The 15,608-nt window shown below is 44.0% G+C and overlaps 1 long non-coding RNA gene across 1 annotated transcript; it reads left to right on the top strand.

The window, feature by feature from the left end:
- Positions 1 to 4,387: 4,387 nt before the first annotated feature.
- On the top strand, positions 4,388 to 15,594 carry LOC106507880 (uncharacterized). The gene is made up of 4 exons (XR_014816411.1): positions 4,388 to 5,639; positions 6,887 to 7,077; positions 11,482 to 11,565; positions 12,426 to 15,594. It is a non-coding gene; the product is annotated as an uncharacterized LOC106507880 (long non-coding RNA).
- Positions 15,595 to 15,608: the final 14 nt, after the last annotated feature.

Genomic DNA, 15,608 nt, shown 5'->3' with positions numbered 1-15,608 from the left:
GGCTTGGATCCTGCATTGCTGTGGCTCTGGCGTAGGCCAGTGGCTACAGCTCCGATTTGACCCCTACCCTAGGAACCTCCATATGCCATGGGAGCGGCCCAAGAAATGGCAAAAAGACAAAAAAATAAAATAAAATTAGATAAAAGATGGTCACTTAGTTAAGCTGGTTCTTTAGAGTCGAGTTAATCAATAAGCATCTTATTCTTATGAATGAGTATTTTATTGGGAGATACCATGAGAAGATGTAAATACTCTGCCTCTCATCACATCTTCATCCAGTAGTTTTAGCATCCATTGATGATTCTGGCCTGAATCAATTATTTACTGATTATTTTCTAATTTCATCATTCTTTCCATATTTATTAGTTGGTATTGTATTACAAGGTAGAGTTTTCTCTTTTCTTTCTGTATATCATTTTTGACTCATGGATTCCTACTTTATTTCTAACAGGTTGTAATATATTCGTTTTTCATTGATTTTGATTCTTGATTGTCCTCCATGTGGCTAATGGGAGACCCTTCGAGCTGAGTTCTTTTGATACAGCCTCATCCTTCCTGAGATTGCCTCCCTTTCTGGCACAATGAGATGTTCCAGTTTCATCCTGTACACCCAGTGTCCTAGCCCTGTGTGTTAGCTTCTGTGGCTGCTGCAACAAATTATCACAGACTTTGCTCCTTCAAACAACAGAAACATATTCTCTCACAAGTTTGGAGGCCAGAAGTCTGAGCTCAGCATCACTGGGCTGAAATCTAGTTGTCAGCAGCTTCAGCTCCTTCTGGAGGCTCTGGGGGAGAATGCAGCCATTGCCTCTTCCAACTTCTGATGGCTGCCAGCATTCCTTGGCTCGTGGCCCTATCACTCTGATCACTGCCTCTGCGGTCATGTGGGCTCCTCCTCTGCTGCCTGTAATCTCTTTTTGCCTCTCTCTTACAAAGACACTTGTCATGGCATGTAGGGCCCACCCAGTTAGTACCTGATAATCTCCTCCTCTTGAGAGAAACTTAGTCATGCCTACAAAGATCCTTTTTCTGAATAAGGTAACTTGCAGAGGTTCTAGGGATGAGGATGTGGTTGTCATTAGGAATATCAATTTTTAGCCCCCGCCTCCACTTGGAATCAGTCATTTCTTGAAGGAGTGATGGTTCCTTTTAATGGAGAGTGCTATTTAGAAGTTGAGGTGTAGATAACTAAGGATGGTTGTTGCTACCTGAATGTTTTACTTCTAGACACTCTGCAGATAGAGCTAGGAAATTACACAGACAGAAAGATGGGAGATAAATAGACAGGTATAGCAGTATGCTTGTGTGTATGTGTGTCTATGTAAGGATATATCTATAAACACATACACAAGCGAAATGCACATAAATCTAATTTATTTATACAAAAAACTGGAGCTCACACAGATACCTTCCATTCCAATCTAGGACTACAGAGTTTATTCCAGCCTTCTTCCTTTCTGTATTAGTAACCCAAATATAGATCTGTCCAACAGTGAGACACTTGGCTCCTAATTATCCTCAATATGCTTACTTATTTACTCCATTCACCTGTAACCAGTCTCCTGACCATGCCAATTAAATCCTCATAGCCCTGTTGCTGCCAACCACACTGGTTATAGATGATGAATCTCGTCAGCCCTCGGGAAGGGGGAGGTCAGGTAGAACCTTCTAAAGAAAAGAGGCACAGGAGTTCCCGTCGTGGTGCAGCGGAAACGAATCTGACTAGGAACCATGAGGTTGTGGGTTTGATCCCTGGCCTTGCTCAGTGGGTTAACGATCTGGTGTTGCCGTGAGCTGTGTTGTAGATTGCAGATGCAGCTTGGATCTGGCGTTGCTGTGGCTGTGGTGTAGACCAGTGGCTATAGCTCCGATTGGACCTCTAGCCTGGGAACCTCCTTATGCCATGGGTGCGGCCCTAAAAAGCCAAAAAAAAAAAAAAAAAGAAAGGAAAAAGAAAAGAGGCATAATGTGACTTTATTAGAGAGTTAGAATTGTCTCTGTTAAAGATATATCTTCCCTTGAGCTCAAAACACCTTCATTTGTAATCGTACATTTGTGTTATTACGAGAGACATCCTCAAGTCCCAGAAATCAATGAGGTCTAAACCCAACATCCTGAAGTGCTTCCATCCTAAAGACTTCAAGATGACAGTGAAGAGTCCAGAAATTCCCCTGCGCAGCCTACATAGTCACATTAGTGCTGCCTTTTTCTCATCCTTTAAAAAATGTGAATTGCCAGACACGCTGAGTTTTAAATTGCTTATAGACATAAAATGTTTTCAGTTGGATGAACACCTTCATATTTTAAAACCCTAGAAGACCCTGGGGGGGGAGCAATTTTCAAATCCACTCAGAGTCACTAACAGATGATTTTGCCCTTACTTACTGCCTTTCTGATGCTGTTAATGGGAGGAAGGGTGGAGCTCGGCAGTGCATTTATATTCTAGACAAACACTGGATTTATAGTTCTATTGTGTAATATCATTGTCTAACATATAAAGTGGTTTTCCTACCGGGAAACAGAAACTGGGTGGCGGTCGAGCGCACGCCGAGGGATATTAGTGAATTAGAATGCACTTGGGTGACTATTCCAGACAAAGTTCTTTGGGCACAATTTTGGTCTTTGCTCTCTGGATTTAAAAACACAAAAGCGTGTGTGTGTGTGTGTGTGTGTGTGTGTGTGTGTGTGTGTGTGTGTGTGTGTGTGGCTGTCTAGCTATCTCAATCCCTGGGCTGCTTAAGCATTAATAACTTTCCACAAATGCAACAGATTTTGTTTTTGTTGCTATCGCGTATGCCAGGCATCTGGGGTGAGACAAGGAAAACGGAAACCTGAAAGCCTCCTGAAATTGTGGAAAGAAGACATAGCTTTTGGTAGCAGGAACTGAGTTTCATTTTCCTTTTCACTTACAAAGGATCAGTAATTAAAGGGAGGATATTTAAAAGGGGTGGGGGGGACTCTGGTTACTCCACATGGCAGTTTAAAAAAGGAAGACATATGTCAGGACATAGAGGAAATGACATGGCAGATTTTGCAAAAATTAAGCCTTTTTTTTTTTTTTCCAGAGTCCAGATCTGCGGTGTGTCTATAAAGTGAAGAGAATTTCTTTAACACCATACAACCTGGTTAAACATTCAAAGGATTTGTACCCACTTCAACGGGACCACCCAGGGAGCCCAGGCAGAGTTCTAAGGAGAGTGTGGTCTTTCAGAACATTTTGGAAATAACTCCTGGAGCTGACTTCAGAGTCCCTTCATGAGCCACATAAAATTTCAGGCTTGTGACTATAGCAACAATTATTTTTTTTCCCCACCCAAACTAGAATTTCTAGCCATTTGTTATCCACTTTTACTCTCCTCGTTTGACTTGAAAAGACTTGGCATCCCCCCCTCCCCCATCACTCTCGAAGATCTTCTATGTAATTCAAAAGAACATGTCATTCGTGGTAATTATGATATTACTAAAGACTTACTGGGTTACCTGGCATATGCGGATAACCTATATACATTGTACCTGGTGTTTGTCTTGCATACCAGTGAGAAAACTGAGGCTCAGCAGGAGATGAAGCACCTAGGTCAAGGTTGCACAGTTAAAAAGTGGCTGAACTTGATTTGTACCCAGGTTACCTGTCTCCAAACAATGCTCGTGCTTTTTACTCTGCCCTGTACCTAGAGGACTGCTCTACACTTTTTTTCTAGGGGCATTTTAGCCCCAGAAACATGTGGGGATCTCCGAAGTGGCCGTTTCAAAGGCGCACTGCTCATTTGATTGTATACATTCTAGTTTATTTGTTTAAAAGCCCGACTCATTATTTTCTTGTCACAGCTCCTAGTGAAGTCGCAGAGAAAATGTTTACAACTGAAAATGCTAAGGGATGCTACCCTCACATGAAGATGGTAAATGCTAATATTACCATGTAGAACAATGAGTCCCAGGAACTGGAGGTGGGGGGCGGGTGTTCCGACTCCCACGTGCCAGCCCACCCGCATCTCAGAGGGGCCGGTGGTAGGTCTGGTTTGAAAACAAAGCCCTGCTTTGTTCTAGGGCTTTTCTTCCCCCTGGTACTTATGTTGAATTTCAGAAAAATGAAAGCAGGGCATGCATGTTTTAAAGTTTATCAAATGAGAAATGGCTTTTTTTTAACGCACGCGTTTTAAATAAGTTTGGAAAAGACTATAAAAAGGAAAAACACAATCGGCTTTAGTGTTTTAAAAAGCTTTGCCTCCGTGGCAGAGAACACTGACTGGTAAAAGCGGGAGGTAAGGAGGTCAAAGAAAACACATCTTCAACGCCCCTTGTTTAATAATTCAGTGCAAACCCTCCTTATTATGCCTCTAAAAATCATTACTGTTCTGAGAGGGGAACTGGGGGGAGGAGCAGCAGCCTCTGGGCACAGACGGAGCCGTGTGATGTTCCAGGAGCTGCAGACATTCAAACCTGCTCCCTCCTCTTAACTGAAACCCTGGCGGTGAGAGACAAATGCTCCTAGCATCTGGTCGATTGACAGTTGTGAATGGCGGGGATTCTTTCTAAACAGACTTGTAGCTGCTGTGTAAACAGCTGGGTTGAAGAAATAGCTCCATTTGCAGCAGCCTATTGTTTGATGAACGAATTTGAGTGAGTGGCCTTGTGCCTCCGAGAAGGTCAGGGTGGTTGATTGTTTGCTGGGTGAAATGCTGCATTTAAAAAAATCTGTATGTTCTGGCCCTTCTGCGTCCATTCTCATTCTGTACCAGTATTTCCATCCCAGATTCTTCTGTTTTCGTCTTATTTTCAATTATCTGTGACCAGATGGGTGGTAAGATTCATAGGCTCCATAGACCATATCTGCTTTATTCACCAGTGGCCTCTCAGCTTATAGCATAGTGTCTGGCACATGGTAGGGACTCGGTGAATGATTCATACAAAAACTCTTGCTGGAGTTCCCATTGTGGGACAGTGGAAACGAATCTGACTGGTATCTATGAGGACACAAGTTCGATCCCTGGCCTCGCTCAGCAAGTCGGGGATCCGGCCTTGCCATGAGCTGTGGTGTAGGTTGCAGATGTAGCTCTGATTTCACCCTAGCCTGGGAACCTCCATAGGCTGTGAGTGCCATTAAAAAAAAAAAAAAAAAAAAAAAAAAAATCAAAAGCTCTTGTTATAGCTTGCTCTGGACTCTGAGTTGGCCGTTGCCCAAAGCTCATCTGAGTTCACTGGGTCAAATTCCAAAGAGTGCAAGAGAGTCGATTTTCAATGCTGCGTGGGCAGTGTGCCATTGCCAGGCCCTTCTTGCTACCATTTGTAAATCACACCACTATTTATCTTGTAAGCTTTTTGGAAGGAAATCGACACTTAACACACCACTGTTAAAGGACCTACTGATTCCTGATCTGGAAATGCAAAATCTGGATTTCTTCTATGGCTCAAGTCTTGGGCTTCGCCCTCTGGGGGCAGAAACCAGGAAGAGGTTAGCCCTGAAAGGCATCCAGTGCCAGCATCATGGGCTGCAGGAACATTTGTCTGGAGGAGGTCCTTGGTTCAAGCCAGAGGGGTCAGCCATCGGACGAACTTGAGACGAGATTAATTGTAAACTGGGAATTGATGTGTTGGAGGAGAAAAACAGGAGACAGAGCATGCCAAAGCTGAAGAGACAAAAGGTGAGCGGTAAGGAGGAACGGGTGGGAGGCAAGGTCCTGTGTGGACCAGGAACCCTTCTGGGGAACCTCATCTATGCCACCGTTCCGACATGGACATGGCTCATGTCCTGGACTCTGAAATAGCCAGTACGACAGGGAGGGTATTCCAAGGAGAGAAGTCAAGTAAGCAGAGCCTAGGCTACTGGGATCAGAATGAGGGGTTAGGACAGTGGGGCTCAATTCGAACATTAAGATCACCTGGGGAGCCCTTGCGCTCCATGGATGGCTGGCCACAGACCTAGAGGTAGCGATTTAATTGGTTGGAAGTGGGGCCCTAACCTCAGTGGGTTGGAAAAGCTCCCCAGGTGATTCCAATACATGCTTGATCCAGCAAAAGTGAACAGAAAACAGGAAGACTGTGCTTATCCATTTAACTGCTTGTCCCACAGGGGAGTACTCTCGCCTCCTGGCCTAGCTCACCCTGGGCACTGTGACCTAGGCTTAGCCTCTTCCTAGTCCAGAGAAATTGAAGGAAGCTAATTTCAGTAGCTCAGGTGACTGGGTTCCTTGGCGCTGTCCCCTCCGCTTTCTCTTTTGGGCCACCAAACTATGTCCTAAATCAGTTCAAGACTAAAAGCTTTGCATACTAAGTGCTGGGATGGAATTAACATATAATATAGTGGTTTAACTTTAGACTAGTGCTGCCAGTTGCCAGTCACAACTTAAAATACAGGAATTCAGATTCAATTTCAAATAAACAATGAATAATTTTTTTCAGTGCAAGTATGCACCATGCAATATTTGGGACATCTTTATACTAAAAAAGTGTTTATCTGAAATTCAAATTGAACAGAGTATCGTATTTTCTCTGGCACATCTACTTTAGGCTCAAGGCTGTGTTTGAATTTAAGAGCATGACTAGCTTTTTATAGTAAAACTGAAAAGATATGGGTTACTGTGTATGAGTTGGGCAATTGTAGGTCTCCAATTGCCAGATATGTCCAAGTTTATACCTATTTTTGCCGACACAAATAATAGGCCCCCTTTCGATCTCAGAAGTGCCAAGTTGAATGATAAATGTTGTGGGCATCCTCTGCTTGGTGACCCAGGCTAAGAATGCCTGGTTGTGTTCAGGAAGGTGAGGATTTTAGTAGGTTAGTCCATAAAGGAGATGGTCCCTGCTTTTCTTTCTGAAAGCCTAGGGTAACAGAACATGAACCCCATCCAGGCAGCTGCTGTTAAATCTATTGGGCCTTTCTGATTCACAGATGCCCTTCTCTGGCTGGGGGAGGTGGACCCAGGCTGTCTGGAGGCCTCTAGGAAGCTAGGAGGGCAAACTCCATCTCTGCCACCAGCATGCTCTGGACCGTCCCAGGAGGGCCAAGGGCTGCAAACCTGAGGTCCCCCCTGGGCTGGGGAACTCCTCTGACCTGCCCACCAGACCTGGAGACTAAGGCAGGTAAGCCATAAAGCTGCTTTTGCCTTTACGTTCAACTGGTGCCTTTATCTGCCTGTAATGGTCCACTTGTTTGGAGGAGAAAGGACGCGTTCTCGGTTTCGCCTTTGGAACTCGGAAATTAGGCTTTAACCAGATGAAAACACTGAGCACTAAACTGGTGTTTGTTCCATTCCGTCCCTCTGTCTGTGTCCCTCTAACTCTAGAGGCCCGATCATACGTCACACCTTAGGCAGCTCTGAAGAATCAGCCTGCCTCCCTGTGTATACACTCCATCCATTACTGAGTAGCACGTATTCCCAGAGCGCCTTAGCTTTGTTAAGTAGTGCCTGATATTAGCCTCAGGATTGCCTCCTTGCTTTGACCACCAGACTTTATTCTCCAGTTTATCAGACTTGCCCCTCCGTCCTCCTGTCCCTCTGCTTGACCTAGGGCTTTACGGATCCTTGAGTTGGAGCACTCTGAAAGCTATTAGAGGCTTAAGGGACATACTCTCCACTCTCTTTGGTCTCATGGGATCCCTCAGGACATTATACCTGAGACCCTAGATAACCTATTCCCTACCTGTCATCTAAGTAGAAGTTCCCGGGCTAGAGGTGGAATCAGAGCTGCAGCTGCCAGCTTATGCCACAGCCACAGCAACGTGGGCCCCAAGTCGCATCTGCACCCTATCCTTCAGTTGTGGCAATGCCGAATCCTTAACCCATCAACGAGGCCAGGGATTGAACCCACATCCTCATGGACACTAGGTTGGGTTCTTCACCCACTGAGCCACAGTGGGTATATTTTTAAAAATCACTTCAATTGTTATGACTGTACCCACTTGCTGTTCAACTGGCTCATCCTCCCCTGAGCCACTGGGGCATCCACAGCTTCTCACAGGCCAGGTTGGACGATGACAGGGAAGGTCCTCCCAGACGAACCCCGGCCAGGCAGAGTACGCAGCTACTCCATACGGCCTGGCCCGTGCAAAGCCCTGCTCCGAGCTGCCAGACAGCCCGATGCTGAGAGCTGTCTCCTGTCTGGATCTCTGTGGATCTCCAGTTCGCAAAGTCCCTGCTGTGTACTCCGCCCACCTCCTGCAACACCACCTGCTACCCTGGCTGGATCGTCCTGACAGTGAATGCTTGGTCTCTTGTGCCCACCCCATTCTCTGTGGTCACAGAGATGCTCCCTGTTTGGGCCCCACTTCTTGCCATATCTGTGGCTGGGCTGCCATTGAGCCCTTGGTCACCACAGTGGTTTCAATTTGACCTTTCCAAATAACTCTCATGCAAATGCCTTCTGAGCTTCCATTCCAACAGCATACTGGGGGGGAAAAAAAAAAAGAAAAAAAAGGACAGATGGAAATGAGAAGAATGCCCAGGCAAGAGCAACGACAGAGCGGTGCCAGGGGAGAGCAGAGCAATTATACCAGATAACCTGGCTTCCTGATAACCTTTTGGTGCCTTTTCCTCTTATCGCTAATTCATTGGGGCTAGAACATAGTGACTCAAACCCCCACCGTGGAACTGAAAATAGAAAGGCCAATCGAGATTTCCCCCTACCCTAAGAAGACTTATAATAGGAAAACTTAAAAAAAACTAAGTGTCATGTTCTTTAATATTCCTAAAGAACCGATGAGTTAAATTGAGTGTAATTTAATTTACCAAACACTTTAATTTATACACTTAAAAAAGAGCTTGACTATTACATAAGGAGAGATCCTACTCTAACTTGTTGGAGGGCAAAGTTACAATGTCTTATAAAATAAGTAAATGCTACTGAACACTTAGTGAGCCGAACCTTCTCCATGTTAACTTTGCCAGCATAAGGCATAGGTTATTTAAAGTCATTTCTGATGTATATCAACCATGCAGAACTGTAAAATAAAATGAGTGAAGTAGTTGTTGAGCCAGAGAAGAAACGTTTCTTTATTTTTTGTAGGGACTCTGATGTGCAGCCAAAAATTCAAATGCCCAGTATGTAGCTCTACATGTAACTTCTAGTGTTCTTTTGTTATTGAGACACCCTAGAAGGAATATCTCATATGAGCAATACGGTAATGCCACCCTGGTCCATGAGCACTCTGGATCTTCAATAACACTGGTTCTATGGCCTCAAATCACTTTAGACTCTCCCTTAGCTCCTGCCTGGCACAGGGCTGCCCGGGGAACTTCTCCCGCCTGGGGAAGATACCCATGGCTCTTACATGTCCAGTGCTTGTGAGTTTCATTTCCTGAGCCCCCGCCCCCCCCAACTCCCCCACTTCCTCTCTTTACCTCCAGCCATTCTTTTGATCTCTTTCACTTCTAGCCTGGCTGCCCTTATGTTTTTTTGTTTTGCTCCTTCAGCTGAAGGAAACACAATAGCATGTGATTCCAAGTCTGCACTTAGGAATTCTTGGTAATTCTTGCTCAACCTCTCTGAGCTTTACTTTTCTTACAATAATAGTAATATTAATAATAATAATGTGCCTTCTTATATGGCTACCATCCAGGTTAAAGGAGATAGATCATGGAAAGTACTTAGCAATGTCCTTGGCACATAGTAAGAACTCAGTAAGTGTTCGCTATTATTACTACTATTTCGCTTTCCTGTGATGGCCAAAGGCTCAGGCATTCTTCAAGTCTCTTTTGTTTGGGTTGACACATTGATGGTTTGCTTGGTAAGTATCCTTGCCAGGGCAACCTAGCAACTTAATCTTTCTCCTCCCACTTTTCACATGAGAGGTCTTTGTACCTAGTCTTATCTCTACCTGTGAGGCCAGACACGTGGTTCCACATAGCAACAGAGGCAATGAGTACATGTTCCTGTAAGTTCCCATCTACTGGAGATGGAAGGAAGAATTAAGTCTTACAGTGTTGCCTCATTGTCACAAATGCCAAATTTTGTTAAATCAAGAAGCACATGTTCAGAACTTTTTATCATAAATGTCAAACTCAAGATGATCTAATCTTGATCTTACCAAGAATATCATCTAAGAAATTCTCAAAATGGGTGCATCAAGACACTTTTATAAGCAGTTATGCTTTCCACTGGCTGTTGATTCCACTTAGGAAATTTAAATCTGAATAATAACCCATGGAACTGGATAATAACCTAGTATACATTCTATAATCCTACATGTCAGTAGCGGGAAACTTTATGACTTTATGACTTGCGTTTGGGCCAAACTTCTCTTTAGAAAATAGCACCCTTTCACTCAGGGTCCATTTGTTCACTTTGGGGTAGAATGAAAGCCTCTTCATATGTCATTTCCATGAAAAACATTGCCAGTGACCATCTAAGCATCCATATGAAGAACAAGGTCTGTGTGGCTGTACAGCACTTTTTACAAGAGCCAAGACATGGGAGCAAACTAAATGTCTGTCAACTGATGAGTGGAGAAAGAAGACACACACACACACACACATACACACTGGAATACTACTCAGTCATAAAATATGAAACCATGCCATTTGTAGCAATATGGATGAACCTAGAGAATATTATACTAAATGAAGTAAGTTACACAAAGGCAAATATCATATGACATCACTTATATGTGGAATCTAAAAAACGATATAGATGAATTTCTCTACAAAACAGAAACAGGCTCACAGACATAGAAAACAAACTTACGGTTATCAAAGGGAGTAGGGGAAGGTGGAAATTAGGAGTATGGGATTAACAGACACACACTACTGTATATAAAATAAACAATTAGGATTTACTGTATAATACAGGAAACTATATCTAATATTTTATAATAACCTATCATGGAAAAGAATCTGAAAAAAATATATATATATAAAACTGAATCATTTTGCTGTCCACCCAAAGCCAACACAATATTGTAAATTAACTATACTTCAATTTTAAAAATGGCTATATGGAGTTCCTGTCATGGCTCAGTGGTTAATGAATCCAACTAGGAACCATGAGGCTGTGAGTTCGATCCCTACCCTTGCTCAGTGGGTTGGGGATCTGGCATTGCCATGAGCTGTGGTGTGGGTCACAGACACAGCTCGGATCCCGCATTGCTGTGGCTCTGGCGTAGGCCAGTGGCTACAGCTCCGATTCAACCCCTAGCCTGGGAACCTCCATATGCCGCGGGAGTGGCCCAAGAAATGGCAAAAAGACAAAAGAAAAGAAAAGAAAAGAAAAGGCTATATGTTCTGTTACATTCCACCTGTTGAGTTTGTATCTAGACACCTTTAAGTTTAATCTTCAACAATAGAGTATAGCGAGTTTTGAGCAAGGTGGGGGTTAGGGTGAGCCAAGAGAGGTGCCTTTGGGTGCAAAATTCAGAGAGGCACTCACTCTCAAGTTTGTGCTGGTGTGGACATTAATGTGTGGGGCAAAAATCTGCATACTTTGCATTTATCCACGTGCCTTTGCTACAGACCTCCTTGTCTCTGATCATTTAAGTTTTTCTCTTTCTAGGCTCTTGACCAGACAGCACTGCCTGGGAAGCTGCATATATTCCCATCTGGGCTACTTCCTCTTCCATATGAACTGGATGACCAGGTATACTGCTCATGGAACCACCCATTGGGAAGATTTCCCCTTTCACTATCTTTCAAGGCTACTCCTTGAAATATCCACAGTCCAAACTGACCCATTCATAAACCAAGCTCTGGCAGGTCTTTCAGCTGGTCATCTGAGCCCCCTCATAGGAAAAACCCAATGCAATGATTGAGCAGGTGACATGAGGCCCTAGGCCACTTAGTTATGCAGCTGCCTTAGGCCTTAAAGTCTTACTTGGGTTCAATCCCAGATGTACCATTGTCAATTCATGGTAGACTTTGCTAGGCCATTCTGACTTTATGACCTGACCTGGTGAATGTGACAGAATCTAGCTCATCTGCAGTCCCAGAATCATGGTCCCTTGATATCTCAGAGTCAAGTGTTCCATTCCTACCAGGAACTAGTTATACACCTAGAGTTCCTTCTCAAAGGACATGTAATTTATAATTTGCTCACATGGCTGGCATGAACTTACTCCAGAATCTCAGAGATCTACATTGAGATTTTTTTCTGGAGCTTATCATAAATTCCTCACTGCCTCAAGGGAAACCCACCTCCAACAACATAAGATCTAATGAATCTGGTGGCTGTAGTGGCACTGTGACTGCAGCTGACCTAGACTTGCTGCAGAGCCCTTTCCTGCTCTGGGCCCTATTCAAAAACGGGAAGCCATTGGTGTCTCTTGATATATTGGCTGGAGTAACACTTCTAGGTGTGGAATGTGGGTCAGAATCCAAAGGGACAGAACAAAGAGCTGTGCTTCTCTCTTTTTGGCTGCGATGCAAAACAACACTTTGTCTTTTACCTTGATTTCACCAATTTTTCTCTATTCCTTTTCTGCCTATTCCGTAATGGATAAGGTCCAGTGCAGTGAATCTGCTGCCAGGTGGCCAGCGTGCTCCCTAAGGAACTCTGCATTGGTCTTCACTGTTGCCAAATGAGGTTCTCAACGGTGGCAGAAGACATCTCAGCCTTGGTGGGAGGAAGTCCATAATGTTGAGCCCATGAGTAGCTTCTATCCCTGTTGCCATGACTACTTTGGCCATGGATTCATTAAGCCCTGGAGTGTCTGACTGAGATCCAAGAATGTGTCAGCTTATCAGCCTGACTTTTTGATAGCCTTCTCTGCATTAGATATGCACAAGGGAAACAGACATCCTCAATCTATGCCCATTTCAGGATGTCCAGCCTTATACATTTTCCAGTCTTCCTGTCCCTGATCTTCCCTTCCTGTTCTTTCTAATTCTCTGACCATCCATCCACTGTCTGTGAATCTGTGCCAGTTTTTCTTGTCCTGAAAGAGGAGATAACTAACCAAATATCTCCTTCCTTCATTTTTCCCACTGGAAGGATTTCCCTTGACTCTTGTCTAACATGCATCTGATTTGAGCTATAATGGCTGCAGTTCACTTCCAATCAGAAGATATACTGTGTAGAACCAACATAGGTATACTGTGTGGAATCATTTGTAAAGAAGATTTGAGTTCCCCCGCCTCGGGCAGTCTGATCATAATGGATTCTCCATGGGATGTCACAGGTGTGTACTGAGGAAGAGGAGGTAATGCCACAGGACTAGGCGCTATGGGAGTCTAAGGCTCTGATCATGCAATTTATTTGTGTCTTCAGGAACCTGAGTCCTATCTCTTACACATTATTTTCACCTGATGATGGATTGCTGCTGAGTATGCTCTCAATTTATACATTGCTGGACCAGATACCACCCAGGTCATGATGGGCAGCTTTGTTTGTATTGCACTTGATGTCCCAAATACCTCTACCATGGCCCCATAACAAGCTAGGAACTCTTTCCTGAAAATAATTGGTATCTGAAGAAGTAAGCACAGTTTTGTCCCCAGGAGTCTGCATTGTGTCTCTTCTCTTAGAATTGCCTAAAGCAAGCATCCATATTTGCCACTGATATTTTGAGTATGGCTGGAACCGTTGGGTCACATGACCAAGATCTTTGTAGACCCCTTTCTTGCCTTGGGTGCAATTCAAAACCGGCAGCCTTTGGTTATGCTGTAAATGGGCAGCCTACCAGAATCACATGCATATTGCTTCTAAAATCCCTGAAAGCCCCTGTGTTTTCATGATGTTTGTCTCCTCCTCCATAGTACGCATGTGTGTAAGGTAATTTGTGATGCCTGCTACTTTCTGTTCCTCAGGACTAATTAGCATGCCGTCGATTAATGGAGCATCTTAACAAACATGGAATGTTAAGATGACTATCTTTAACTTAGATTATTGCAGGAAGCAAGAAAGTTGATGTAACCCTGAGGCAAATCCTTGCCACTTGAAAGCAAACTGCTGCTGACAGGACTAGTAAATTGAAACAGAGAAAAAAGAAAACACCGACAGAGGAAAAAAAACATAGGATCAAGAGCTGTGTATTAGGAGTCAGGGTCTGAGATGATTTGCTTGATATATAGATGCCAAATTGGAAAAACAATTGCAAAAAAATACCTGATTGATTTATGATAATCTACAATTATTCTCCAAAATGTATCTACTTTCTCCATGGTCCAAACAGGTGAGCAAAGTGGAGGACGAGACAGAAATCACTGCCTTGGGATCTAAGTCTTTGACGGTGCCAGTAAACTTGACAGTTCTTCCAAGGATGCTGTATTGATTTTTTGTTTACTATTCTCACTGGGAGAGGATGCTCCAGGATGCTCTTCTTAGCTCTTCCTACTCTAATAGCCGTCACTCCAGGGATCAGGAGGCCGATGTGGTGATTCTGCCAGTGGCCTAGCATGTCTGTTCCAATTACGCATTCAGGAACTTGGGAAATAACCACACAATATGGAAATTCCCAGGCTAGGGGTCAAATTGGAGCTACAGCTGCCGGCCTACACCACAGCCACAGCAATGTCAGATCCTTAACCCACTGAGTAGGGCCAGGGATCGAACCTGCTTCTTCATGGATACTAGTTGGGTTCATTTCCCCTGCGCCATAACGGGGAGCTGCAACCTGTGTTCGTTCCTTAGAATAACCAGAACAAATTACCACAGACTTGGGGGCTTTAAAGGACAGAAATGTATTCTCTCATAGTTCTGGAAACCCAAGCTGAAATTGAGGTGTTGACAGGGTTGCTCTCCTTCCAAAGGCTCTAGAAGAGGATGCTTTCTCGCCTCTTCCAGCTCCTGGTGGCTCCTATTGCTCCATGCATCCCCTGGCTTGGGGCTGCATCACTCCAGTCTCTGCCTCCATCCTCACGTGGCCTTCTTCCCATGTCTCCTGTCTCTCACTGGGGCATTTTCATTGGATTTAGGCCCCACCCTAGTCCGGTGTTATCCTTATTATTATATCTGCAAAGATGCTGTGTTCAAATAAGACCACATTCTTAGGTTCCAAGTGAACATGGATTGTGGAATTCATATTCAGTCAGTGTCTAGTAATTCCATAAAAGCATGGGGCGTCCCCTTTTCCCTGTAGATGAATATAGACACTTTACGGAAGGCTTGTAGGAAGATCTGATCTACAGTCTTTTTAGGGCTGCACCCATGGCATATGGAGATTCCCAGGCTAGGGGTTGAATCAGAGCGACAGCTGCTGGCCTACACCACAGCTCACTGCAATGCCAGATCCTTAACCCACTGAGCAAGGCGAGGGATCAAACCTGTGTCCTCATGGATACTAGTCAGATTCATTTCCAATAAGCCACAACGGAAACTCCCTGCAGTATATTTTCGTGGCACTATTGTAGTGTCTTTTCTCCAAAATGACCCAATCTGCCTTTCACACAGGGGGCTATGGGTCTGTGAATTGGCTCAGATAGGGGAACTGACAGAGAGTATATCAAGTTAATTCTGGAGGAACCAAACGCTAAATTACTATTGCATATATTGAAAAGCCCCCCAGAAGAAATTTTAAAAAGCAACTAACATTAGTTTGCAGAATTGTCTGTCTACCTAAGAATGGTCATGTAACTGGCTGCTTTGGAACTTAAAGGATATAGTCATTAAAAAAAAGAGAGCGCATAGTTAAGACAACAACAAAAGGCAATGAAAAACAACAGAAACAAGAAACAAGGCAACTCTAG

This window comes from Sus scrofa, chromosome 9 (genome assembly GCF_054392235.1).
Source record: "Sus scrofa isolate SSC_HxYL_T2T_F1_AM1 chromosome 9, Sscrofa_HxYL_maternal_Yorkshire_Landrace_v2.0, whole genome shotgun sequence".
Lineage (NCBI taxonomy): Eukaryota > Metazoa > Chordata > Mammalia > Artiodactyla > Suidae > Sus > Sus scrofa.
This window is presented reverse-complemented; position numbering and strand designations above follow the sequence as displayed.